At 37.0% G+C, this 26742-nt stretch overlaps 1 protein-coding gene and 1 pseudogene across 5 annotated transcripts in view; one reads left to right on the top strand and one right to left on the bottom strand.

Moving 5' to 3' along the window:
• The window catches only part of DENND5B (DENN domain containing 5B), a 222288-nt gene that overhangs the window by 29782 nt on the left and 165764 nt on the right, over positions 1-26742 (top strand). The gene's annotated exons all lie outside the window — the stretch shown is intronic.
• On the bottom strand, positions 25390-26451 carry LOC136322985 (high mobility group protein B1 pseudogene; annotated as a pseudogene).

Here is a 26742-nt window from a genome sequence, read left to right as displayed (position 1 = left end):
GGGTCCAGGCAGCAGGGATGGGGTAGTGTTGTTCATGGACGGAAGGAATAGGAGGAAATAAGTTTCAGAAGATGGATGGTTACATTAATTTTGAATTTGTGGCAGTGATGGAGCTGGTATGACTTTATTTTCCATTATAGCAGGGAGGCTTAAAACCATTTTCACCACATTTTAGGGGGATAGTGGTGATTAACCATGTAAAAGGGTGTGTATGTAAGCAAGTCGTGGAGCTACAACTTGAATTAAAGGCTTCAGATGCACAGTTCTATATTCTTTCCATAATATCACACTTACCTCTATTTATAGACGTAATTCATGCATTCTTTCTCTTTCCTTCCCTCTCTTTTTCCCTACCTCTCTTCCTTTTTATAAGGCAACCAAGAATGTGTGCATGTTAATTTATTTTTTGTGTGTATGTTAACTTAAATCTGTTTTTGTAAACATGAAGTGTAAAAATACCATAATTAAGAAAAATATAAAAACTGCCCAGGATACAAAGTGAAATTTACTTTTGAGTTAGGATAACTTGTTAGGCATTTGTAAATAAATTCCCTATTTTCTGCAGTGCTTCAGCTTGTAGTTAAAATGCACAGTTGTTTCCGTGGCAGGCTTTGGGTAGTGCATTTAGAATGCATCTGCGCTCTTCAGCTACGAGGCAGTGAACCATATGCTCTTTAACATTTTGGAGTTTGTTCAGCAGACGCTGTCTGACCAATTTGAATTCTGCTGGTGCTTGCACTGGGTTCTAGGCATTCCCTCTTAGAATGTGCAGGTCAACTGGTACTGCTCTACAGCTGCACTGCTCATAAAAATTAGAGGATATTTCAAAATGAATATGAAGCAATAAAATATCCCCTAGTTTTTGTGAGCAGTGTATATGAATGAATAGGCTGATGAGTTGCACGGAGTGCTCACTGTAGAGCCTGGTGGGATGTAATTGCTCAGTAAACATGAGCTACATCCTGGGTAAGATAGTTGATGTGATTAAGCCTCAAGCACTTTGATGACATTTAAAGTGTTGCTGGAACTCTCCTTTAGATGTTCAAAGACAGTCTCCTGGGGTTGTTTCTGTTTTTTCACTGAAGGCTAATTTTATCTATTATTTTTAAAATATATAATGCATTCATGTGGTATCATTTTCAGAAGATACAAAAAGATTGTTAAAAATATGCCTCATTCCTTTCCCTGGCCATTCAGTTCCTGCCTTTCCTCAGGCAGAACCATCGTTACCACTTCCTTGTGCATACTTCCAGAGGTGGTCTCTTTGTTCATGACATGTTCATTCCTCTCGGAGTACACTCCTACCTATGTTTCTTTTTCAATTCTTTTTCACTTATTGATTTTAGAGAGAGAAGGGAGAGAGAGAACGAGGTGGGGGGAGAAAAATATTGATTTGTTGTCACACTTATCTATGCATTCATTGGTTGATTCTTGTGTTTACCTTGATGGGAATTGATTACACAACATTGGCATATCAGGATGGTGCTCTAATTAACTGAGCTATCTAGACTGGGAGAGCTTTGATATATTTCTTTTACCCATGTTATTGCCTTTTAAAAAATTATTTATTTATTTATTTTAGAGAGGAAGGAGAGGAGAAGAGAGAAAAAGACAAGGGGGAAGAAGCAGGAAGCATCAACTCCTATATGTGCCTTAACCAGTCAAACCCAGGGTTTCCAACCGGCGGCCTCATTGTTCCAGGTTGATGCTTTATCCACTGTGCCACCACAGGTTAGGCCCATACACTTTTTTTTTTTAATTGAGACAGAAATTCACATAACCAAAAGTTAACCATAGACCATTTTTTAAAATTCATTCATTCATGCATTCAGTTTTAGAGAGAGAAAGAGAGAGGGGAGAGGAGCAGAAAGCATCATCTCCCATATGTGCCTTGACCAGGCAAGCCCAGAGTTTTGAACTGGCGACCTCAGGGTTCTAGGTCAGTGCTTTATCTACTGTGCCACCACAGGTCAGGTCTGTTATTGCCTTTTTACTTCACTTTATTAGTAATATTAAAAATAAAGGTATCATGCACATTATATTGTTTATTGTAGGTCAGGTATAGTCCCTAGTTTGCAGTTGACAACCATGCTGAAAGATGTTAAAGGAGTTGCTTGAGTTTGCATTGCTAGTGGCAGAATTGGAAGGTTCTTCTGGATTCACATCCAGGCCCCTTTGATTCTAGAGGAACTTAATTACTTTTATGGGTAAAACAGCTCACCTCTTTAATCTGATGGAAAGCAGGGCACTTATACTTTAAAAAGTACAGTAATAAACCCATTATATGTTAACTCACATTCTGAATGAAAATGGGACCAACTTTGGGGTCTTTGTACACATTAGAATGATAGATTTTGTTGGTTGCCCATGTGTTTTAGAAATAGATTATCGCCTGACCTGTGGTGGCACAGTGGATAAAGCGTCAACCAGAAATGCTGAGGTTGCTGGTTTGAAACTCTCAGCTTGCCTGGTCAAGGCACATGTGGGAGTTGATGCTTCCTGCTCCTCCCCCTTTCTTTCTCTCTTTCTCTCTCTCTTTCTTTCTCTCTCTCCTCTCTAAAAAAAATATTTTAAAAAATGAAATAGATTATCTATGTGTAATTGACCAAAGGCACTCACATAAGCAAGACAGCCAAGTTGGTTGAGGGCTCACCAACATAAATGTAAAAGGACTCAAAGATATTGATATAATCCTTACTTTTAATAATTGAAATCATCCACAAGGGTAACTGTCCGTGTTTCATTAATAAAAATTTTATTTAAGAAAAAACACTTTATTATCTGGAGAAATACAGACAACATGATTTGGTTTATTTAACCTTTCTTTGGTGAGGTACATTTCTATAGATTATACAGTATCACCTTGACTTTATGGAGTCTTGCTATGTTAAGTGGAAGTTTTGATGGATTATGGTGGGAAAGTAGGAAATTATTCAGTGTAGAGTATGTTTTGTATTGTCTGTTTTGAAAATTAAACTAAAAAACCCCAGCCTTTTTGATATGGAAAATTTCACACATACGCAAAAGAGAGAATAGTATAATGAATCCTCATGTGCCCACCAACTAATTATCAGCTCACTGCTAACTCAGCTACTTCAGTCTCACTCCAACTTACCACCACAATTATTTTGAAACAAAATCCAGATTTTATGTGTAGTTCTTTAAAAAATGAGTTTTGATTTTCTATTTAATCATCAGATCCCCATTATAATCAATTTAAGTAGTGAAACAATATGAAACATTATAGTCTCATTAACCAAGTACAGTAATTAAATTGAACAGTAAAAATGTGTGCTTTTAGCATTTTAAAAGTTATATTGACATAGATTTTGAGAAAGTAAGTAATTATTAAAAGCATCAAGGTTAATTCAACTTGGAACTTTAGAAATCTTAGAAGGCTCTTTCTTTCCTTTTATTTTAAAAAATAAAAATCCCACAGCATTTATTGTCATCTGGTAATAACACAAGTGTAATCAAAGCAATACGAATAAATGTTTAAGAACTATATTCCCAACAAAGGACACCTAAAAAACACAAACTGTAGTTCTTCTCAACCATTTCTCACTTCATTAGTCATTTCTAGTGGGAAGCACTCTGGAACGGAGTGATATATTCTTTCTGTGTAATCCTACCGAGTTGTTTTCTTGACTCGGTTTTACAGTGAATCTCTTCTGTATCATCTAATACGAGTTCACTTACTCATCAAATCCAGTGCTACAGCCCTCTGTCCACATGTTCACTTGCTCACAAAGCCACACCTGAATCCAGAGATCTATTTTGTAAGTATCTGACAATGAGGTTGTTGGTCTGTACCATGACCTTCTATGCTTTCTGGCCCTGGCAGAGTGGAAGCTGACAAAGACCACACTAAGTAAGCCCTGTGCTACTTCAGAAAGCTACTTCTGGAATCAGAAAGCTCTTTCTTTGAACATTGTTGTTATAAATAAGCTTGTCAGTAGGGCCGCTTGATTGTATTAGTTTATTATTTCTGTGGAACAAATTATCTTAAAATACAGTTCTCAAAATAAGCATTTATTCTCTTGCATACTTTCTGAGGGTCAGGAATCCAGGAGCAGCTTAGCTGAGGGGTTCTGGATCAGTCTCTCTCCTAAGGTTGTAGTCAAGCTGTTGACAGGGGCTGTAGTCATCTCAAGGCCTGGCCCAACTGTGGCTGAAGAATCCACTTCCAAAGTCACTTGTTCCTTAGCACTTGAGTCTCTTCATAGGCCCAAATATGTCCTAGTGACATGGCCACTGGCTTCCCTCAGAGCAAGTGATTGGGAGGGTAGATAAAGGTGGAGACATGATGGAGACAGTATTTTTTTTTTTTTTAATATAACCTAATCTCAGAAGTGGCACATCATCATTTCTGCCTTACGCTATTGGTCACATAGATCAACCCTGGCACACTGTGAGAAGGAAGTCCACAAGGCCTTGACTACCAGGAGGACAGGATCATTGGGAGCTATTGGAGGCTGGCTACTACACAGATTTTGTCCATGTTTTTCAAAGCTTTTAAACTTCTGATTTAGGACTTAGAATCTTTAGCTATGATTTCAAATAGAGTATGCCCAAACTATAGTAGTGTGCAGGGTTTTGATGCAGTCTGTACTTGGATAAATAGTAAAGATCTATTTTAGAAAGGCAGTGTGACAGAGTTCTTAGTGCAGGCTCTGAAGCCAGGTTGCTTTGGGAAAGTTACTTAAATTCTCTTTACCTAATAATAATGCTACTCTAATTCCTATTGGGATTTGCTGGCCAAATGCTTAGAATGGTGCCTGGGACATAGTAGGTGCTCAGGTGTTACGTGATTGTTATTTTTATTGCCAAAAGAACTTGAGAATACAAGTGAACTCAGCTGATTTTGTAGGCGTGAATGTTGGCAGAGGAGTGGAGAGGTGGGCAGAGACCAGTGTGCTGTGGGAAGGGTGAACTTTCATAATCAGTTGTTAACTGTTATGCTGTTGTTAACCCTTGGCAACTAGTGCTTATTTTAAACTACTTTGTTTAAAAAAGAGTGGTTAGGCATTTTTAGCACTTCCTTTGTCCTTTTTTGCTTCAGTAATAACACCTGGATTCATGCTTCAGATTTGGCTGTATAGGGTACACAGGTGTTCTTTTCTTTAAAAATTTTTTTTGATAAAAGTACTTTGAAAGAAGAGTTTTATGATGGTATTGCTCTTTAAAAAGGAAGATGAATAGGAAAATGAAAAGGGTGGTAGTGGAAGGAACTGAAAACTGCTTGCTAAATTACATAAGGAAGCATTTGGCTGTGGTCAGAAATGTAGTTGTTAGCCAGCGGCAAGTGAACCCATCTGGCACACTTTTTCATTATTATTCTGAAATATTCATGGGCTCCAACAGTCCCTTGCCTTGTTTCTGTTCGATCCTCACATCTTCTCATCTTCCAGCAGCCAATCTGGAGTTCCAGTGGGTTGCCCTTGTTTTGTTTCCTTGTTGCTGTGGATAATCAATAACGAATAGACAGACAAGGAAAAGTTTGTGTATATTCTTTTTTTTTTTTTAATTCATTTTAGAGAGGAGAGAGAAAGGGAGAGAGAGAGAGACAGAGAGGGAGAGAGAGAGGAGAGAGAGACAGAGAGAGAAGGTGGGGAGGAGCTGGAAGCATCAACTCCCATATGTGCCTTGACCAGGCAAGCCCAAGGTTTCGAACTGGCGACCTCAGCATTTCCAGGTTGACGCTTTATCCACTGCGCCACCACAGGTCAGGCAAGTTTGTGTATATTCAAAAATTCTCTTGCAAAATAAGGCATGGAGCCAATCATTTAGGATTTGAAAACAAAACATTGGCTAAAGTAATCCACTCCGTGTGCTTTAAGGTAGCTAGAATATTTTAAACTCTGAATTGTGAACCTCCTCTGATCATTAAGCAGTAGCTTTCATTTTCATTAAATTTTTTTTATTTAGAGAGCATAAGATTAATAAACTTTAAAAAATTTTATTTGTAAAAGGCATTTGTTAGTGTCTTATTAATTTCCCAGAAATATCTTGAAATGATCTAGTATGTAGATCCAGGGAGAGCTACATACTATTTTTCTATTTTAAAAAGAACTACTTCAGAATGTTGATAGGATTATTTAGCACTCAGAACCAAGAGTTCTGAAAATTGGTCTTATAAATTTCTCTCAAAGCATGTGAGACCACTGTTTTTACTGAATAGTAATTTGAGATTTATCTAGTTATTCTCACTTTATTTTTAAGAAGAAACTTTGCCCTATTAGGAGTGTGTTCAGTGTTCAAAATAGATTTTCTTTCATTAGCTCCCTATTTTACATTGGAAGAGAACCGTCTTGGTTTTTTAAATTGAATTTATCAGGGTGACACTAGTTAACGTAATTATACTGATTTCAGGTGCCCAGTTCTACATATACAACACGTCTCCATAGACTTCCTTCATCACCATCTATTCTCATATACAGTATATTTTTTAAATAATTTTTAAGTTAAATGTCCTCATATTTTTTTAAAAAGAAGGTTGGCTATTGGTATTCATCCCAACTGCTGAACTTTACCTAGTTGAATGGTAAATTAAGATTTTAAAAACAAGAGTGGAGTCAGTGTTGAAGAATAGGGGCTGTTTATGTCACAGGTTTTTATGATACGATTTTAAAAAATTTTTATTGAATTTATTGGGGTGACAGTTAATAAAAATCATAGGTTTCAGGAGTATCATTTTATAATACTATCTCATCTATATATTGTATTGTGTATTCAGCACCCCAAGTTTTTAATATGGATTTAATGTTTAATTTTCCTTTGGTTCCTCTTCTTTTAGCTCAGGCTTCTTTGGCTGCTCTGGTTTTAAAAGATGAAGAAACATAATGGCTTTATTGGGGTCAGTGCTTCCCAGAAACCTGGCTGAATTTACTGGTCAATGGGACACATTTGCCGCTTTTTAAACAAAGGGTTGAAGGCCTTGCAGACTGCCCATCTGTCTTAGGAAGCTTTGTGTAGTTAATGTGCAAAAACAAGTTTTACTTAGAGGCAGAGGGAAGCCTTTTTCTACATAAGTATTTAGAATTTTAAAAAAAAGCAGTTTCTAGGTAAACACTTAAATTAGTAGTTTTGTGCCTACTACATGTTACCTGACTGTTCTCATGTGTTAGAGATGAATTGAACAGAATTAATTCTTGTCACTGAAGTAATTAAATTAAAGGCATTACAGAGCAGTTTATTTTAGAGTAGAAAGGAAGAGGCTGGGAATTGGTCAGGTGCTTTTATCTATTTTCATTCATTTTACTTTTCTTATAAAATCACTGTTATTACCTAGATCAGACATAGCTACAAGCTATTTATTTGAAATTAAACTTGTCTTTCAGTGAGTAATTTTGTAGTATAAAAAGTGTGCACTTTTTATCTATAGGTACTTAACTTGCCATTTTTATTTATCAAGTAGACTTTTGGGCACTAAGGAGATGGGGCTGGTCACGTGTATTAACATTATTTCCAAGCACTTCTTTCTGCTCTCTAGACTTAAAGCTACTTGAGGGAAACCATTTAGTATAGTAAGAGTATGGGTTCTGGGGTTTCTAAAGTGTCTCAAATTAAATCTGCCATTTGTTAGTTTTGCCTTTTAAACTTTCTAAGCCTTAGTTTATCGTCTCTAAAGCAGAGGTGTATTTACTCATTAAGTTGCTGGATTGATAAATGAGAGAATATACAGTGTCAGGGGTACATAGGGAAAATAAATAGGACCTGACCTATTCACCTCTGTCACCCCTCAACACCTGGTACACTGCTGTGCCAATAATAGATGCTCCTGGTACATCGGCTGAATGGGAAAACTTTAAGAATGTGTAGCCATTATCAATATAATTGATAAATATATTGAAAACAAAAAGAAAGCTCGTGTGTTTGATATTTGTACATCATTTTACCTGCAGTCACTACACTCTTGAGATCATATCAGCTCTTATAATAGACCTGACAAATATGAGACACTCTTGTTACATGTTTGAATAACTTACTGAATTTCATTCCCCTTTGAAATGGAAAGTTTTTGTTTGTCTCTTTATGTTTTCCTAAACAGATTGGAGTTTTAGGTATCTTTTTTTGAAAACAAACTAAATTAGGAAGTCAGATGTTGGTTAATCAGATTTCAAAATGATGAGTTTTTCTGTTCTTATTTTAAAGCTGAACATCAAATCTCAGGTAAGCCTCTTTTCTTAGAGACAAAACTGGCACAGGTATATGGAGCAGAAATTATTGTTTATTTGCATATACCTGGAATTGGGATATATTTCCTTGCTGTTTCTCTTTTGCCATATGTAGGTAAGGAAGTGCTTTGCTATGCTTTAGATTATTTTGTTGTTTTTTTCCCCTGAGACTCTTAAATTAGTATGTAATAACTGTGTATCTGTTACTCAGATAAGGGCTTCTGACTATAGACCTTTTTGGTACCTATCTCCTTTCTTTGTCCTTTGCATAGAGAGTTCTCTTTTCAAGTCCCTAAACATGTCTGGGTCTTGAAAAAGGTATCAGCTAATCTCCTATTCCATTTTCTCATAGGAATATATTCCTTCTAGTTCTAGTGTTTTTCTTCCAGTCTTTGCTAGGTAAAATGGGTTCACCAAAGGTAAATTCTTCTTGTGTTTGGGGTGGTGGTGCTGGTTGCCATATTAGATAGAGTGGACAGAGAAAGTGATCTTGAAACAAAGGCTTAAAGGAAGTAATGGAGTTAGCCAAGTGGATAGTGGGATAGGCTAAGAGAACAGGCTGGAGAAAAGCCCTCAGTGGGGCCTTAGTGGTTGTCTGATGACTTAACCCTAAGTAACCCAGGGGATTGAAGAGGGGGAAGAATAACAGGACGGGATGGCAGAAAAGTCACAGGAGGCCAGATCATAAAAAGGCCTTGTAGCATTCATTGAAAGAGCTTTGGTTTAACTCCAAAGGAGATGGTGAGCCATTTCAGGGTTTTAACAGAGATGAGACCTCTGACTTAGCTTTAAAAGGATTATTTGGTAACTCCCTGAACACTGAATTATAAGAGTACAAGGGTAGAAGCAGGGAGATCCATTAGGAAGCTTGCAGTAATCTAGGTCAGAGATTATGGTAAGTCAGAAAAGATGATGAGATATGATCAGTTACTGGATACATCTGGAAAATTGAAGCAATAGAATTTTATTACCAAATGTGGAATGTGAGAGGAATGGAGGAATTGAGCATGGCTCCAAAAGTTTTGACTTAAGCAACTTGAAAAATGGATTTGGCCATCAGTTTCAACTGGGAAGACTGTGGGTTGCATAAGTTGGAAGAAGGGTGGTGCAGAATTCACTTTTGAACATGCTGAATTTGAGATGCCTATTAGATATCATAGTCAAGAAAGCAATTAGTGTCCTGGCCAAATGGCTCAGTTGGTTAGAGCATTGTCCTGAACCACAGAGGTTGCTGGTTCATTCTCTGGTCAGGGGACACACAATAACAGACCAAGGTTCCGGTCTCTCCTCTCTCTCTCTCTCCCTGCCTCTCTAATCAATAAAAATAAGAAATGAAAAAAAAAAAAAAGATAAGAAAGCGATTAGATGTATGAGTTTGGATTTAGGAGAAAAGACAAAGCTATTTTTTAAATTTTTTTTTAATTTTATTTTTTTTAATGGGGCGACATCAATAAATCAGGATACATATATTCAAAGATAACAAGTCCAGGTTATCTTGTCTTTCAATTATGTTGCATACCCATCACCCAAAGTCAGATTGTCCTCTGTCATCTTCTATCTAGTTTTCTTTGTGCCCCTCCCCCTCCCCCTTTCCCCCTCCCCCCGGAACCACCACACTCTTATCAATGTCTCTTAGTTTCATTTTTATGTCCCACCTATGTATGGAATAATGCAGTTCCTGTTTTTTTCTGATTTACTTATTTCACTTCGTATAATGTTATCAAGATCCCACCATTTTGCTGTAAATGATCCGATGTCATCATTTCTTATGGCTGAGTAGTATTCCATAGTGTATATGTGCCACATCTTCTTTATCCAGTCATCTATTGACGGGCTTTTTGGTTGCTTCCATGTCCTGGCCACTGTGAACAATGCTGCAATGAACATGGGGCTGCATGTGTCTTTACATATCAATGTTTCTGAGTTTTTGGGGTATATACCCAGTAGAGGGATTGCTGGGTCATAAGGTAGTTCTATTTTCAGTTTTTTGAGGAACCACCATACTTTCTTCCATAATGGTTGTACTACTTTACATTCCCACCAACAGTGTATGAGGGTTCCTTTTTCTCCACAGCCTCTCCAACATTTGCTATTACCTGTCTTGTTAATAATAGCTAATCTAACAGGTGTGAGGTGGTATCTCATTGCAGTTTTGATTTGCATTTCTCTAATAACTAAGGAAGATGAGCATCTTTTCATATATCTGTTGGCCATTTGTACTTCCTCCTGGGAGAAGTATCTGTTCATGTCCTCTTCCCATTTTTTTATTGGATTGTTTGTTTGTGTGTTTTTGAGTTTTTGTGAGCCCTTATCTGAGCTGTTGTTTGAAAATATCATTTCCCATTTAGTTGGCTTTCTGTTTATTTTGTTTCAGTTTCTCTTGCTGAGCAAAAACTTCTTAGTCTGATGTAGTCCCATTCATTAATTTTTGCCTTCACTTCTCTTGCCATTGGAGTCAAATTCGTAAAATGCTCTTTAAAACCCAGGTCCATGAGTTTAGTACCTATGTCTTCTTCTATGTACTTTATTGTTTCAGGTCTTATGTTTAGATCTTTGATCCATTTTGAGTTAATTTTAGTACAGGGGGACAAATTGTAGTCCAGTTTCATTCTTTTGCATGTGACTTTCCAGTTTTCCCAGCACCATTTATTGAAGAGGCTTTCTTTTCTCCATTGTGTGTTCTTGGCCCCTTTATCAAAAATTATTTGACTATATATATGTGGTTTTATTTCTGGACTTTCTATTCTGTTCCATTGGTCTGAGTGTCTACTTTTCTGCCAATACCATGCTGTTTTGATTGTCGTGGCCCTATAATATAGTTTGAAGTCAGGTATTGTAATGCCCCCAGCTTCATTCTTTTTCTTTAGGATTGCTTTGGCTATTCGGGGTTTTTTATAGTTCCATATAAATCTGATGATTTTTTGCTCTATTTCTTTAAAAAATGTCATTGGAATTTTGATGGGAATTGCATTAAATTTGTATATTGCTTTGGGTAATATGGCCATCTTGATTATATTTATTTTTCCTAACCAAGAACAAGGAATATTCTTCCATCTCATTATATCTTTTTTGATTTCTCTTAACAATGGTTTATAGTTTTCATTATATAAGTTCTTTACATTCTTTGTTATGTTTATTCCTAAGTATTTTATTTTTTTGTTGCAATTGTGAAGGGGATTATTCTTTTGAGTTCGTTCTCAAATGTTTCATTGTTGGCATATAGAAAGGCTATTGACTTCTGTATGTTAATTTTGTATCCTGTGACCTTACTGTATTGGCTTATTGTTTCTAGTAGTCTTTTTGTGGATTCTTTGGGGTTTTCGATGTATAGGATCATATCATCTGCAAAAAGTGATACCTTTACTTCTTCTTTTCCGATATGGATGCCTTTTATTTCTTTGTCTTGTCTGATTGCTCTGGCTAGAACCTCTAGTACCACATTAAATAAGAGTGGAGAGAGTGGACAACCCTGTCTTGTTCCTGATTTAAGGGGGAAAGCCTTCAGTTTAGTGCCATTTAATATGATGTCAGCTGATGGTTTATCATATATGGCCTTTATCATGTTGAGATATTTTCCTTCTATACCCATTTTGTTGAGAGTCTTAAACATAAAATTGTGTTGTATTTTATCGAAAGTCTTTTCTGCGTCTATTGATAAGATCATGTGGTTTTTGTTCTTTGTTTTGTTGATATGGTGTATTACGTTAACCGTTTTACGTATGTTGAAACATCCTTGAGATTCTGGGATGAATCCCACTTGATCATGATGTATTATTTTTTTAATATGTTGTTGTATTCGATTTGCTAGTATTTTGTTTAGTATTTTAGCATCTGTATTCATTAGAGATATTGGTCTGTAGTTTTCTTTTTTTGTGCCATCCTTGCCTGGTTTTGGTATGAGGGTTATGTTGACCTCATAAAATGTGTTTGGAAGTATTGCTTCTTCTTCAATTTTTTGGAAGACTTTCAGTAGAATAGGAACCAACTCTTCTTTGAATGTTTGATAAAATTCGCTGGTATAGCCGTCAGGGCCTGGACTTTTATTTTTGGGGAGGTTTTTAATGTTTTTTTCTATTTCTTCTCTACTAATAGGTCTGTTTAGGCTTTCTGCTCCTTCTTGACTCAGTCTAGGAAGGTTGTATTGTTCTAGGAATTTATCCATTTCTTCTAGGTTGTTGAATTTAGTGGCATAAAGTTTTTCATAGTATTCTACAATAATTCTTTGTATATCTACGGTGTCCGTGGTGATTTCTTCTCTTTTATTTTGGATTTTGTTTATATGAGTTCTTTCTCTTTTTTCCTTGGTAAGTCTTGCCAAGGGTTTGTCAATTTTGTTGATCTTTTCAAAGAACCAGCTCTTTGTTCTATTAATTTTTTCTGTAGTTTTACTGTTCTCTATTTCATTTATTTCTGCTCTGATTTTTATTATCTCCTTTCTTCGGCTGGTTTTGGGTTGTCTTTGTTCTTCTTTTTCCAGTTCCTTAAGGTGTGAAGTTAAGTGGTTCACTTGGGCTCTCTCTTGTTTCTTCATATATGCCTGAAGTGATATGAACTTCCCTCTTATCACTGCTTTTGCTGCATCCCATAGATTCTGATATGTCGTATTGTCATTTTCATTAGTCTGTATATATCTTTTGATCTCTGCACTTATTTCTTCTTTGACCCATTCATTTTTTAAAAGTATGTTGTTTAGTTTCCACATTTTGTGGGATTTTTTTCCTCCTTTTTGCAGTTGAATTGTAGTTTCAAGGCTTTATGATCAGAAAATATGCTTGGTACAACTTTGATTTTTCTGAATTTGCTGATGATGTTTTTGTGGCCCAACATATGGTCAATTCTTGAGAATGATCCATGACACTGGAGAAAAATGTATACTCAGTCACTTTGGGATGAAATGTCCTGTAGATGTCTATCATATCTAGGTGCTCTAATGTTTTGTTTAAGGCCACTATATCTTTGTTGATGCTCTCTTTGGATGACCGATCTAGAGCCGTCAGTGGTGTATTGAGGTCTCCAAGTATGATTGTATTTTTGTCAGTTTTTGTTTTAAGATCAATAAGTAGCTGTCTTATATATTTTGGTGCTCCTTGGTTTGGTGCATATATATTAAGAATTGTTATGTCTTCTTGATTCAGTGTCCCCTTAGCCATTTTGAAATGGCCATTTTTGTCTCTGAGTACTTTTGTTGTCTTGTAGTCAGCATTATCAGATATGAGTATTGCTACACCTGCTTTTTTTTTGGATGTTATTTGCTTGGAGTATTGTTTTCCAGCCTTTCACTTTGAATTTGTTTTTATCCTTGTTACTTAGATGAGTTTCCTGTAGGCAGCATACAGTTGGATTTTCTTTTTTAATCCATTCTGCTACTCTGTGTTTTTTTATTGGTGAGTTTAATCCGTTTACCTTTAGTGTAATTATTGACACTTGTGAGTTCCCTATTGCCATTTATAGATTGCTTTCTGTTAGTTTTGTGTCTTGTTTGATCCTTCTCTTTCGTTTTTCTATCTTTTGTTTTTATTTGGTTGTATTTCATACATCTTTCCTCTGTTGCTATCTTTTTTATCTCATGTGCTTCTGTGGTGTTTTTTTCAATGGTGGTTACCTTTAAGTAATGAAAAGGGTTCCTACCCTGTTCATTGTAGCGCACTATTTTGTGAGTACTTTTGCACTCCATCGTCCTTTGCTACTGTTAATCTCCATCCTCTCCCCCTTTCTTTTTGTTTGTCACAGTTTAAATTTGGTTTTATTGTGTTCTTCTTGGAGCTTTTACTTGTGGCTTTATTTTTTTTGTTGTTCTTTGTATATGATTGGAGATCCCCCTTTAGTAATTCCTGGAGTGGGGTTTTTCTGATGATAAATTCCCTCATCTTTTCTGTATCTGTGAAGGTTTTTATTTCTCCTTCATATTTGAAGGATAGCTTTGATGGGTATAGTATTCGTGGCTGAAAGTTTCTCTCTTTCAGGACTTTAAATATTGGGGTCCACTCTCTTTTAGCTTGTAGAGTTTCTGCTGAGAAATCTGATGATAATCTAATGGGCCTTCCTTTATATGTTGTATTCTTCTTTTCCCTGGCTGCCTTGAGAATTTTTTCTTTGCCATTGGTTTGTGCCAATTTCATTATGATGTGCCTTGGAGTAGGTTTGTTGGGGTTAAGAAAACTCAGAGTTCTGTTTGCTTCATGAATTTGAGGCTTTAGTTCTTTCCACAGGCTTGGGAAGTTCTCATCTATTATTTGTTTGAGTATGTTCTCCATTCCATTTTCTCTCTCTTCTCCCTCTGATATACATATTATTCTTATGTTATCCTTTCTGATGGAGTCAGATAATTTTTGTAGGGCTATCTTATTTTTTTTAATTTTTGAGTCTCTTTCTTCTTCTCTCTGTTGTGCCTCAAGTTGCTTGTCTTCTATTTCACTAATCCTCTCTTCTATCTGACCTGTTCTATTAGCTAAGCTTGTTACCTCGTTTTTCAGCTCGTGAATTGAGTTTTTCATCTGTGTTTGATTTGTTTTTATAGTTTCAATTTCCTTGGACATATATTCTTTGTGTTCATTGAGTTGTTTTCTGAGCTCCCTAAATTGCCTTTCTGTGTTTTCTTGTATATCTCTGAGTATTTTTAGGATTTCTATCTTGAATTCTCTGTCATTTAGCTCCAAGGTTTCCAATATATTAAATTTTTTCTCCATAGATTTTTCCTCATCTAGCTGTGTTACCTCTCTTTCTTTTTTATCCATGATATTCGATTTTCTCTTCCTTAATGGCATCTGATGGTGGTTTTGTTGATAGTATTAATGAGATTTAATAAAGAATAAAAAGTTAAAAAAATACAAAATCGAAAAAAGTTGTTTTTTAAAAAAATTAATAATGAAATAAAGAAAAATAAAATAAAATAAAAATTAAAAAAAAGGAAACTATTCCCCCCCTCCTTTTTTCTTCTCCTCTCCTCTCCCCTCTTTCTTGAGAAAATCTTGTGGTGAACTGTGAATTATATTGTATTTAATAGAACAAACAATGCCTGTAATGGAGGGCCTGAATTAGGGAAAAGCAATAAAGGGGCAAAAAAATAAAAAAAGAAAAAATAAAAAAAATAATAAAAAGGGGGGGGGGTATAGACCCAGAAAAAGCAAATAATGAAAAAATTTGGATCAAGAATAAAATGATTTGCATTTAAGTGTTGGTTGACTAAGAGTTATGATGACAGGAATAAGAGGGAAACAGGAAAATGGGGGGACAAATTAAAAAATTACTATTGTATTTAGTGGAACAAGAGCTTGATAAAATGGAGAGCCAGGGATGGGAGCACTGCTAGTGAGTTAAAAAGGTGAAGTAAAAACCCCCCAAAATGCCACAAACATAAATTTGAGTCTCAGATAAGATAATTTGTTCGTTATTGAGGTTTGAATGAGAGGAGATGTAAAGGAGAAAGGAAGAAACTAATATAGAGGGAGAAAAGAAAGAGAGAGAAAAAAAAGAGGGAACCACTAAAAGAAGAAAAAAGAAAAAAGAGGAGAGAGAGACAGAGTTAAGGGTTTTGGAGTGCAACCCTCATAGAGAGAAAGGAAGAGGAAAGAAAAGATAATGGGAGATGTAACACTTATGGGTAGTGTAGTTCAAGGAGAGGAGAGAGTAAGACTGGTAGAGAGTTAAACGACCAAATTGGAGGAGGAAAAAAGAAATCAAGGATGAAGATAAGAGAAACAAACGAACAAATATAATAAAATGGGATAGGTTATAAAGTCTGCGGATTATTCTTGATTTTGAGAGGTTATCTTCTTGCTTTTTCTTTTCTCTCCCTCTTCCTGGTCGGTGACTCTGTACCCCGGGTTCTGCCCCTTTGGCACGCTCAGGTAGAGGTTTGCAGTTGATAAGTCTCTATGGCGATATCATGTATTGTGCTTTAATCACGTTGGCAGTCGAGGCTCATTAGCATTTATAGGCTCCGACAGTGAGAGAGTCCGTGTTCCTGGAGCCTCTCTCCTAGTCTGTCCTTCCTCAATTAGTAGCCTGATAATCCAGCTATGGAGTTGCTGCTGCTTCTGCCTGGATAGTAAGAGGCTCAAAGAGCTGGCCACTCCCCACTCTATTCCCACTCAGCACAGGGCTCTGGGTAAGGCTCAGTCTATCAGAGCTGCTAGCATAATCAGCCGGGGCTTCTGCCCACTCAAAGATCTCTGGCTCTGCCACTCTGTCCGGTAACACTGGCGGCCACCCACTCCCGGGGCGCTTGGAGGAAACTCTCGCTCACTATCTGTGTGCGCAGACCAGGATGTCAGGCTGGAAGTCTCGCCCTCTGAGTGAAACCCCCTGCCCGCACTGAAAAGTTCCAGCGTTGGAATTGGCTCTCGCTCCATCCCCGTGTGCAGCTTTTTCAAGGCGCTGGGGCGGCCTGAGATTCCGCTTTCGGCCCACACAAAGGCCCCTGACTCTCCCCTCTGTGGGATAACACGGGCTCCCACTCCTGAGGTGCTGGGAGGAGTCTCTTGTCCACTCTCCGTGTGCGCCGACTAGGATATCAGGTCAGCCGCCTCACCCTCTGAGTGAAACTCTTCCCGCATGGACAAGTTCCAGTGTTGGAATTAGTTCTCGCTCCCTTCCCGTGCGCAGCTCCCTCAGGGTGCTGGGGCGGCCCGAAGATTCCACTTTCGGCCCACACAAATGCCTCTGACTCTGCCTCTCTGTGGGACAACACGGGCGCACACTCCCGGGGCTTTGGAAGGAATCTTTCGCCCACTGTCTGCGCGCGCCGACCAGGAGATCGGGTAAAATGGCTGCCCTGCTTGTCTTTCTTTGTCTGGGTTTGGCGCGAGTGTTAGCTGTATTGCCCAGGTTGTCACAGGCACAGTTTTTCCTCGGCTAGGATCTCTGTGCCACAGCCTGGTTCAGCCGTTTGTGCCGCGTCCTGGATCTATTCACCCCCTTTGCTCGCCTCAGTTTCTATATTCACAGTTCCCAGTGAAAGCCGCCCTGTTTAGGTTAGTGAGGAAGGCGGAGCATTTCTTACTCCCTATTTCCTTCGGGGTTTGGTTATATATTTAGCCAATTTTTCACTCGATCATACCTTCGGGTGTATTGCGAAACATCTGGAGGCTCCAAGGATAGGTTTTTCTGTTTCTGGTTGAAGATCTTGTTGAGTTTTAGGGGAGATTTATCGGTATTGCTTCCTACCCCGCCATTACTCTGACGTCATCTCCCTTTTTTAAATTCTTAATACTGGATGAGATTACCAAGGGAGAGAATGTACCGCATTTCTCCATATATAAGACAACCCCATGTATAAGACGCACCTTAGTTTTGGGGCCTGAAATTTGAAAAAAAAAAAGTATTACATAAAGTTATTGAACTCAAGTTTTATTCATCATAAAATTCATATATTCTCATCACTGTGTCTGATGACAAATCACTGTCTTCAATAATGAGCACAAAAGCAAGGTGAAAAAGCAGGAAATGCATGTAAAAAAAAATCTACAACCACTGTATAAAATACACTCGGTTTTCAGACCCCACATTTTTCAAAAATGGTGCATTTTATACATGGAGAAATATGGTAGATGGAGAAGAAAAAAGGGACCAAATAGCTCATAAACACTGTAACATTAAGACCAGTCAATATAGACATTTAAAACATTTTAGGGAAAATGGTACGAGTATTTTTTAAAGACTAGCGTAGTTAAGAAGGAAGGCAGCAACACTCAGAGTATCTCTTTTTTCTTTTTCCTTTATCCTTCCCTTGTCTGTTCTTAAATTTTTTCATTTGGAGAAGTGATAAAGCCATCTCTCTTGTTTGTCTGGCTGGCTCTCAAACCCACGTTGTTTGCACGGCAAAATGTTATGTCCTTACTCAAAAGTCTCATCAGTAATAAAATGGTAAATAAAATTGAGTGCCTCCCCCCCAAAAAAAATTTTTTTTTTCATTTGATAGTAAGCTCAAGGTCAGAGTGAACACGGAGCTAACCTTTTACATGGTGGATTGACATCTTTTGATTTTGTTCCTTTCTATTTCATTGAAGTTCTTAAATCCTCGGTTAAAACTCAAGTATGTGTTTACTGAACATATTAATAAATGCTGTCAGATTCTTACATTTCCACTTGCCTTTTATTAAGCCGAACGTTGAAACAGTACAGGCAGAAAATATCCTTCCTGCTAACAATATATTAGTATTATAAATTTTGAAAATGACTAGCTGTTAGACATACTAGGGTTTTAAATTTTTTTCTTGTGCTTTTTTCTCCTTGCCTGTGGTAAGTCCAAAATATTTGTGTTTTAGCAACTTAATGTGCATAAGCAGTACATCATAATGAATGATAGTAGCTTATCTAGCTAATGGAAAACGCTTGCTGGTACTTTCAATTAGATTAATGGAGCTGATTCTGAACTATAATGGGACTTAGGAGTCTGTGGCCTCCTTTCTCCTCTCTTCTTCCATGCTCTGTTCCCAATTCCTAGACTTGGCTTTGAATCTGATATCTTTAGGGAAAGTAGCTTATGGAAAGTAGCTTGATTTGCCATCAGTACATTTTCCTTACTAATGGAAAGGTTAGACTAAAACAGATTGGAGACTGATTTTCCCTCTTCCTCAGTAATAAGGGCTCTCATATTGGGATGGAAGAAAGTTTGCTTTTCATTTCTCACCTGTAGTTAAAACTTTTGTTTCAAATGACATACATGATTGAATTAAGGTGTATTTGGTGATCGAATGACTGATACTTGAAGGGACAAGTATACTTTTATTTCTTCTCCATACAGATAATGCTTCAGAAGTGATGCTGAAAAAATTGGCATTCAGAAGAGTCTTAAATCATACTTAATGAGGGATGAAATTGTGTTAGTTGCCTTTACTAATAAAAAAAATCAGTATCAGATAATATTGATGTGGTTTCTAGTTTGAAGAACCAGAGTTTCAAATACTAAAATAAACTTCCAGTTGTTAAATGGATGCAGTCAACGCCTAGTCATTAGATTGATTTGTGTTTAGGTTTTACTGCTGTAATTAAGCCAGTTCTTTAGGAACAGGGAGTTGATTTAGAGTACTGTGCAAAATGTGTTTTTCTTCATCAGTATGAGTAGTTTTCTGGTTTTATTGATGGAGTAATGGGTTCAGAGAAGTTTTAATAAAAGCTCAAATTTTATTTGTAAGGTCAAAATAAACCTTGTAAATAAAAGTTATGACAGTTGGATACAAACTAAAAGACTCGGAAAGGTACTTATTTGGATCTTGCATCCAAATTTTAGGAATTCCAGGGAAAACTTTCTGTGGACTCTGGAAGTCTGTAAGTCTCCAGAGATCAGAAGGCTGGGGTTCAGTATTTGTATTTTGCTGCTCTTTGCAGTTTCACTGCAGTGATCTTTGATGGGGAAAGTGAGAGCTCATGTTACTGTGAAATGTCACCAGTGCAGTTGCCTTTTGTTCCAAGCCCAGGAAAAAGAAAGAAAGAAAAAAAAAACCGGGAAGCTCTGATCCATCTTGGTATATCACATATAAGGAAATTAAAAACTGTTCAATTACTGAAAAGAACAGTAAAATGGTGTGGTCTGTGATATACTTCCATGTTACTTTAAAATGGGCTCTGTGTCTGAGTATACCTAGAGCTAGATTCGCATGACAGTGAGCTCCTGAAGTCTAGTCTGTGTGGTTGGTTTTGTTTGGGGTTGGCAGAGCTAAGAGCAGCTTCCCCTGCATTGCTTCTGATGTGGCAGGAGTGGTGAGCTTCCCCCTGCTCGTAACAGGTTACTGATGGCTCCCACTGCCCAGCTCCTTTTCTCATTTCTCCTTTTCCCTACTCTCCAAAAACCCTGAAATGTAGTCAGTGGTGGGTGTCTTTCACTTCTATTATTATTTTTCTATTACTAAGCTTCCTTATTCAGCCCAAGCCTTGAATTTTTACTTCCAACTTTTTGTTTAAAAAAATATATATAGGCCCTGGCCGGTTGGCTCAGTGGTAGAGCGTCGGCCTGGCATGCGGGAGTCCCAGGTTCGATTCCCAGCCAGGGCACACAGGAGAAGTGCCCATCTGCTTCTCCACCCTGCCCCCTCTCCTTCCTCTCTGTCTCTCTCTTCCCCTCCTGGAGCCAAGGCTCCATTGGAGCAAAGTTGGCCCGGGTGCTGAGGATGGCTCTGTGGCCTCTGCCTCAGGCGCTAGAATGGCTCTGGTTGCAACAGAGCGATGCCCCACATGGGCAGAGCATCGCCCCCTGGTGGGCATGCTGGGTGGATCCCGGTTGTTGGGCGCATGCGGGAGTCTGTCTGACTGCCTCCCTATTTCCAGCTTCAGAAAAATACAAAAAAAACCCCCAAACACATAAAAACAAAAATATAAAAGAGACAAAAAGTAATACATAAAAACAAGAATATAATTTTATTTTAAAACTGATTGTAAATATATCATACACAATTTTGTAGGAAATTCAAGCTGTATAGGAAAATATAGTATAAAAGAAGTAAAAATGAATAGCAACCCAACTGTTGAGAGATAATTACTGATACATTTTAGTGGAGATCATCTCTCTCTATGTAGGTAAGATACAACATATAATAGATAATTTATATTAATTTAATATGTAATAATGTAACTTTAATATGTACAATTTAAATATTTTAATTTAATAGAGCTTAATTATTATATTTCATTATATACAAATACTGTCTTAAACTTTAAAAACCCAGTAATACATTTTGTAGATGATGATGTTTTAGATCTCTCTCTCTCTCTCTCTCTCTCTCTCTATATATATATATATATATATATATGTATTTTTAATGTTTATTTTATTGACTTAAGAGAGAGAAAGGCAGAGAGCAGGAGAGAGATAGGAACACATCTTCCTGTATGTGCCCTGACTGAGGATTGAACCAAACAACCTATGAGCATTGGAACGATGCTCTAACCAACCGAGCCATCCAGTCAGGGCTAGATCTATAATTTTAATAGTAGAACACCACCATGTACTTGATGATGTATCCTTGTTTATTTACATACTGTCTTCCTGTAGAATCTCAGATTGTTTTGAAACTTTTTATTATAAACAGTATTGCAGAAAACTTTCTAGTAGGAAAATCTTTGTTCACACTTGAAATTATTCCTTTTTTTTAAAGAGAGAGAGAGAGAGAGGCATCAACTCATTACTTCATTTAGTTGTACATTGATTGCTTTTTATTTTTTCTCTGGGTCCTTAGACCCATGTTGGGGGCAGCCTCCCCTGAGACTGCCAGTAGGGGCATCCGTGGGAGTGGGCACCCAACTCTGCATGGCCCCTGGAGGGCCCATTTTCCCAGGAGGAAATGGGTAGGGCAGCATCTTGCCGCCTGATTGCTTTTTATATATACCTTGATGAGAGATCAAACTGGTGACCTTGGTGTTCTGGTTTGTTGTTCTGTCCACTGTGCCAACACTGGTCAGATGCTTATTTTGTTTTATGTTATTTATTTATTTACTTACTTACCGAGAGAGAGAGAGAGAGAGAGAGAGAGAGGCAGGAAGAGAGAGAGATGAGAAGCATCAGCTTGTAGTTGCATCACTTTAGTTGTTCATTGATTGCTTCTCATACTTGCCTTGAGGGGGAGGGATCTCAAGCTAAGCCAGTGACCACTTGCTTAAGCCAGTGATGTTGGGCTTCAAGCCAGTGACCTTGGAATCATTTCGACGATTCCATGCTCAAGTCGTTGACCCTGTGCTCAAGCTGGATTAGCCCACGCGCAAGCCAGTGACCTCAGGGTTTCGAACCTGGGTCCTCAGTGTTCCAGGTCGACATTCTATCCACTGCACCACCACCAGTCAAGCTTATTTTATTTTTTAATGCATATTGCCAAACTACTTTTCATAAAGGCTGTGAAGGTTTGCTCTTCTACCAGTGTTCTTGAAGGAATATTATTGGTTTTGACATTTTTAATCCTTCACTGTGTATATTGTTAAGAAAACACTCCCCACTGGTTCAGAATCTCTTTATTCTATCAACAATAGGTTTAATAGTGTTCTGCAAAGTTCCCGGAATTCCCAGGTGTCATAAAATTCTCTTTTGAAAATTAAGAACGGCCTTTTATGGAAGCCCATATGACCAAAACCATTATTTTTCTAAAAAAATATATAGATACCATAATTTGAGTAATATTTGCTTCATAAAAGAATTTTAATATTAGGGTTTCATTTACAGTACTCCTTAAAAAATCCATTTCTTTTCTAAGAATGAAAAAAAAGGCTGTGCCTTTTTAGTGTAACAAGAAGACTTGTTTATCATTGCTGATGGGAGAGAATGATACATTTTAAATCATTTCTGAACTTTCTTACTGAAGCCACAATTAGAAAATGAGCTTGGCTTTCAATGTAGTGTTTATCGATCCTATGCTAAAAGACTCAAGTTTTTAGCTGCATCCAATAATATATTAATATATTCTCTTCATGTGGAAACTATTGTATTGACTTTTGAAAAAATACATAACCACTAATTAATTAAATTGGACCTCTTGAAGATACTCTTGCTGATAAGATAAGGTCTATCCTTTTCCCCAAAGAAGGAAGGGGTTTGATTAATTTACAGGTCTGCTCTAGCATATAATATAGTATTTGGAAAAATGTCAGGCTCTTAAAAATTAAAAAAAGTTATATAGGATGTTCACTTACTTGTCAATTGAATTATTTTCTAGAAAGATATGAAAGTCTAAGAGGGTGTTTTGATGGGAATCAGGCTTGTTGAGAGGCAGTGTGTTATGTAAGGAAAAACCCTGTTCTCAGAATCAGATACTCTGGGTTTTACTGCTGTTGGGAGAGCTGCTCTTTAGGCCTCAGTTTTCTCAGCCGTGCTTTGCAAACTTGAATGAACATGCCAATGCCTGGAGATCTTGTTACACTGCAGAATCTGGTTCAGTAGGTCTGTGCTGGGCCTGAGAGTCTGCATTTCTAACAAGTTCCTGGGTAAGGCCAGTGCTGCTGGCCCAGGTGTCACAATTATTTAAACAGCAAGGAAGTAGATGATATCTGTTTCCTTCCAGCTCTAAAAGTCCGATTCTAACTCGAGCTATTCTAGATATTAAGTTGAATATCTTCACATTTTTTTATATTTTTAATATTAAGTGAAAGAAGACAAGTGTCTTTACAACTTTCAAGTTTGCTAGTGAAAAAATTTTTTTTTTCTGATTGTGTCTAATATTTGTTTTAAAATACTCCAGCACTCTTTCCCTGGATAGAGATAAAATGAGAATAACAAAATATTGGTAATTGAAGTGGTGTGGTGGGTACATAGGGGTTCATTATACTTTTCCTTTATTTTCTATCCTTAGGTGTATGTTTAAAAATGTATTTTAAAAGAGAAATGTAAAACACAAAAATGTGAATCTGCCAGGGTCACAGACTGAGCTATTTATATATACGTATGTATATTTATTCTCTCTCTCTCTCCTTCAGACACTGGTTTCTCAATGCCACCTTGTCTAATAGGAAGCAAGGTGGCAGTCATCTGAGAGAACCTCTTTGAAGGAAGAAAGCATAATGTGTAATAAAGCACATTTGCTGGAAAGAGAGAAACTCAGAGCTGCAGTTCTCCATGTGTGAGACTTGAGCTATTTGTTTCTCCCTTAAACATTGGCAAATGTGTCTGTGCCAACTAAACTTAACTGTGTTAGCATGATATTTTTGGAAATTCACTTTGCAAACTAAACTCAAAATAGATTTTTGTTGCTGTTATTGAATGTATCAATCAAATATTACCATTTAAAAAAATAGGATGAAGATACTTAAAATAGGGTACAGGAAGTGTATATGCAACAGATGTTTCCCACTACTCCAGGGTTCTTTTAGATGTGGGGTTATAGTGTTGCTTTTTAAATCCAGAATGATTTTACATTCTATGAAATAAAAATTTGATTCCAACTAAATTGTATTTTTCAGGAAGGAACTGAAAACAAATAAAATGGAGAAAGAGCATATAGTTCAGAGAACTTTGTTTTGGTAAGGATTTGGAGAAATGATCAGAAAATGATTATAGAATAACATGTTGATATTAACAAACAAATATGCTCCTATATAAAGCTAACGTATCTAGATTAATTATATAGGTCATATATAGAGTTAATAATTTGAGAATTATACATATATTTTTTCTTTTCCAAGTGAGAAGAGGGGAGATAGAGAGACAAGACTCCGTGTGCTTGAACAGAGAAACAATATGACCTTTAGTCCAGAGCTGTGATAACTCTTGATGCCAAGATTCAGGGCTTTTAAGCCTCTTAAAATCGCACTCTGACTCAGAGAACCTTTAGGGATAATGAGGATATGAGGCTGATGATTCTTGTCAGTTCAGGGAGTTCAAGTCTCACAAAAATCATAGACCTTAGGGACAAGTTTACTATCATGCTTAAGGACAAAACAGGACATAAAATGTATATATACACACATGGGTTAAATGAACTAATACAAAGGAAGTGCTAGCCCAGCTCTTATCACGTAGTAATTAGTGTTTGGTATTGTGTATAGAACTGCAGAGAATTTAAGCCAACTTTTGTCAGCTGTTAAATGTATTTGGAGCTTTTTAAATTCAGAAAAGCGTGAATTTCTTTGAATACCTGAATAAACAGAACCAAGTTGAAAATAATGATTAATCCTGTCTTTGCCTCTCCTTTCCTTTCGTGTTTTACAAGAGGGCCTTCCTCAGTTTTACCCATTTCTTTAATTTAAAAGCACTTTTTAGAGGCCTGTAGTAAAAATAGATGAATTTTGGCTGATTATTAGAAGCAGAAGGAATTAAGCTAATAACCTTACTGCTAACTGACAGCAACAATTTAAATTTAAGGTCCTAGACTGTGTTCCCCTCAGGTTTAAAGCTTTCAGAAATAAATGTACTTATTCTTTTAAGAAAATTCTTTGAAGCATGTTCTCATTAGAGAATCTTGATTAGAGAATCTTGACAGATTTTCCCTCTTGTTGCCAGTGTTATTGATTGTAAAGGTATGAAAGTGTATTCTAGATTTTAAAATTCAATATTATTTCAATTCTGACATATTTAGTTTATGGTTTATTTTGATTTCCAGGTCTCTAGGAATATTAATTTTTAAACTTGAAAGTTTAAGCTATGGTGAGTTTATGGATCCCATTGAGAATGTAATGTTTCAACCTTCATTCAAAATGTTTTGTTTGTTGTTTTTTTTACTAATAAAAAAATTGTATTTACTAAGAAGCATTTAGAATGTCAACAAAACAGCTGCAACTTTTTTTTTGCAATTACAGAGTGGTATTCAGTTAACAGAACAACAATTATTTCCTATAAGCTGCATCAGACAACTAAAAATGAAAATACTACCATCCCCATATATAACTAATTTGTACTGTGCACCAAGAAGAACCTGCTTTAAATTTCCATGCCAATTTACAACCCCCATACTGTACCAGGCAAGGTTAGTGGCTATTGAAAATACCACCAGGACAGGGCTATCTAAAGACACATTCGGTAGTGTGTTAACTATACAAAAAAAGACACTGTACAGTTTAAAAACAAGTCTTACACAGCCTTACATTTCAATTTTTTTTCTTTAAAAGGAGTGAGTTGTGTACAGGGGGGTTAAATGCTTTATAGACAAGAAAAAAAACTGTGCTAGAACCAACTTATTCATCATCATCATCATCTTGCTTCATCTTCCTCCTCTTCCTCATCCTCTTCATCTTCCTTGTCTTCCTTCTCTTCTTTCTTTTTCTTGCTTTTTTCAGCCTTGACAACTCCCTTTTTAGCTGCATCAGGCTTTCCTTTAGCTCGGAATGCAGCAATATCCTTTTCGTATTTCTCCTTCAGTTTAGCCTTCTTCTCGTAAGGCTGCTTGTCGTCTGCAGCAGTGTTATTCCACATCTCTCCCAGCTTCTTTGCAACGTCACCAATGGACAGGCCAGGGTGCTCTCCTTTGACTTTTGGGCGATACTCAGAACAAAACAAGAAAAAGGCCGAAGGAGGCCTTTTGGGTGCATTGGGATCCTTGAACTTCTTTTTTAAGTTTTCATTTCTCTTTCATAACGGGCCTTGTCCACCTTTGCCATGTCTTCAAATTTTCCTTTCTCTTTAGCAGACATGGTCTTCCACCTCTCTGAGCACTTCTTAGAAAACTCTGAGAAATTGACTGAAGCATCTGGGTTCTTCTTCTTTTGCTCCTCCCAGCAAGATTGCACAAAGAAAGCATATGATGACATTTTGCCTCTCGGCTTCTTAGGATCTCCTTTGCCCATGTTTGATTACTTTTTCTCAGCGAGCACAGTCGCCCAGTGCCCATCCGGCTCGACTTGCCCCGGCGCTGCCTCTATGGAGCTCAATGTACTGCAATGGCTGTGTCCAAAATGTTTTATACAATTTTACACTTTTTACAAATATCCTGAAACTTGCCCATTTATTGTTTGTAAAAAAGTTGCTCCTCCTTAGGTATAGTATTAGTCTATTTCTATTTAGATATGTGTCCCATTGTATTCAGTTTCATTAAAATTAAAATACATTGCTATAGTGCTGAATTTGCATTATACAAAAGTTCTAGATCTTCTACTTGAAGAAATAATAAAACAGAGGAGGGACAGTTGTGCTAAATGATTTTTTGAAGGGTGTGGA

The sequence above is a fragment of the Saccopteryx bilineata genome, chromosome 2 (assembly GCF_036850765.1).
Source record: "Saccopteryx bilineata isolate mSacBil1 chromosome 2, mSacBil1_pri_phased_curated, whole genome shotgun sequence".
NCBI lineage: Eukaryota > Metazoa > Chordata > Mammalia > Chiroptera > Emballonuridae > Saccopteryx > Saccopteryx bilineata.
The sequence above is the reverse complement of the archived record's forward strand: the minus strand, read 5'-3'. Positions and strand labels throughout refer to the sequence as shown.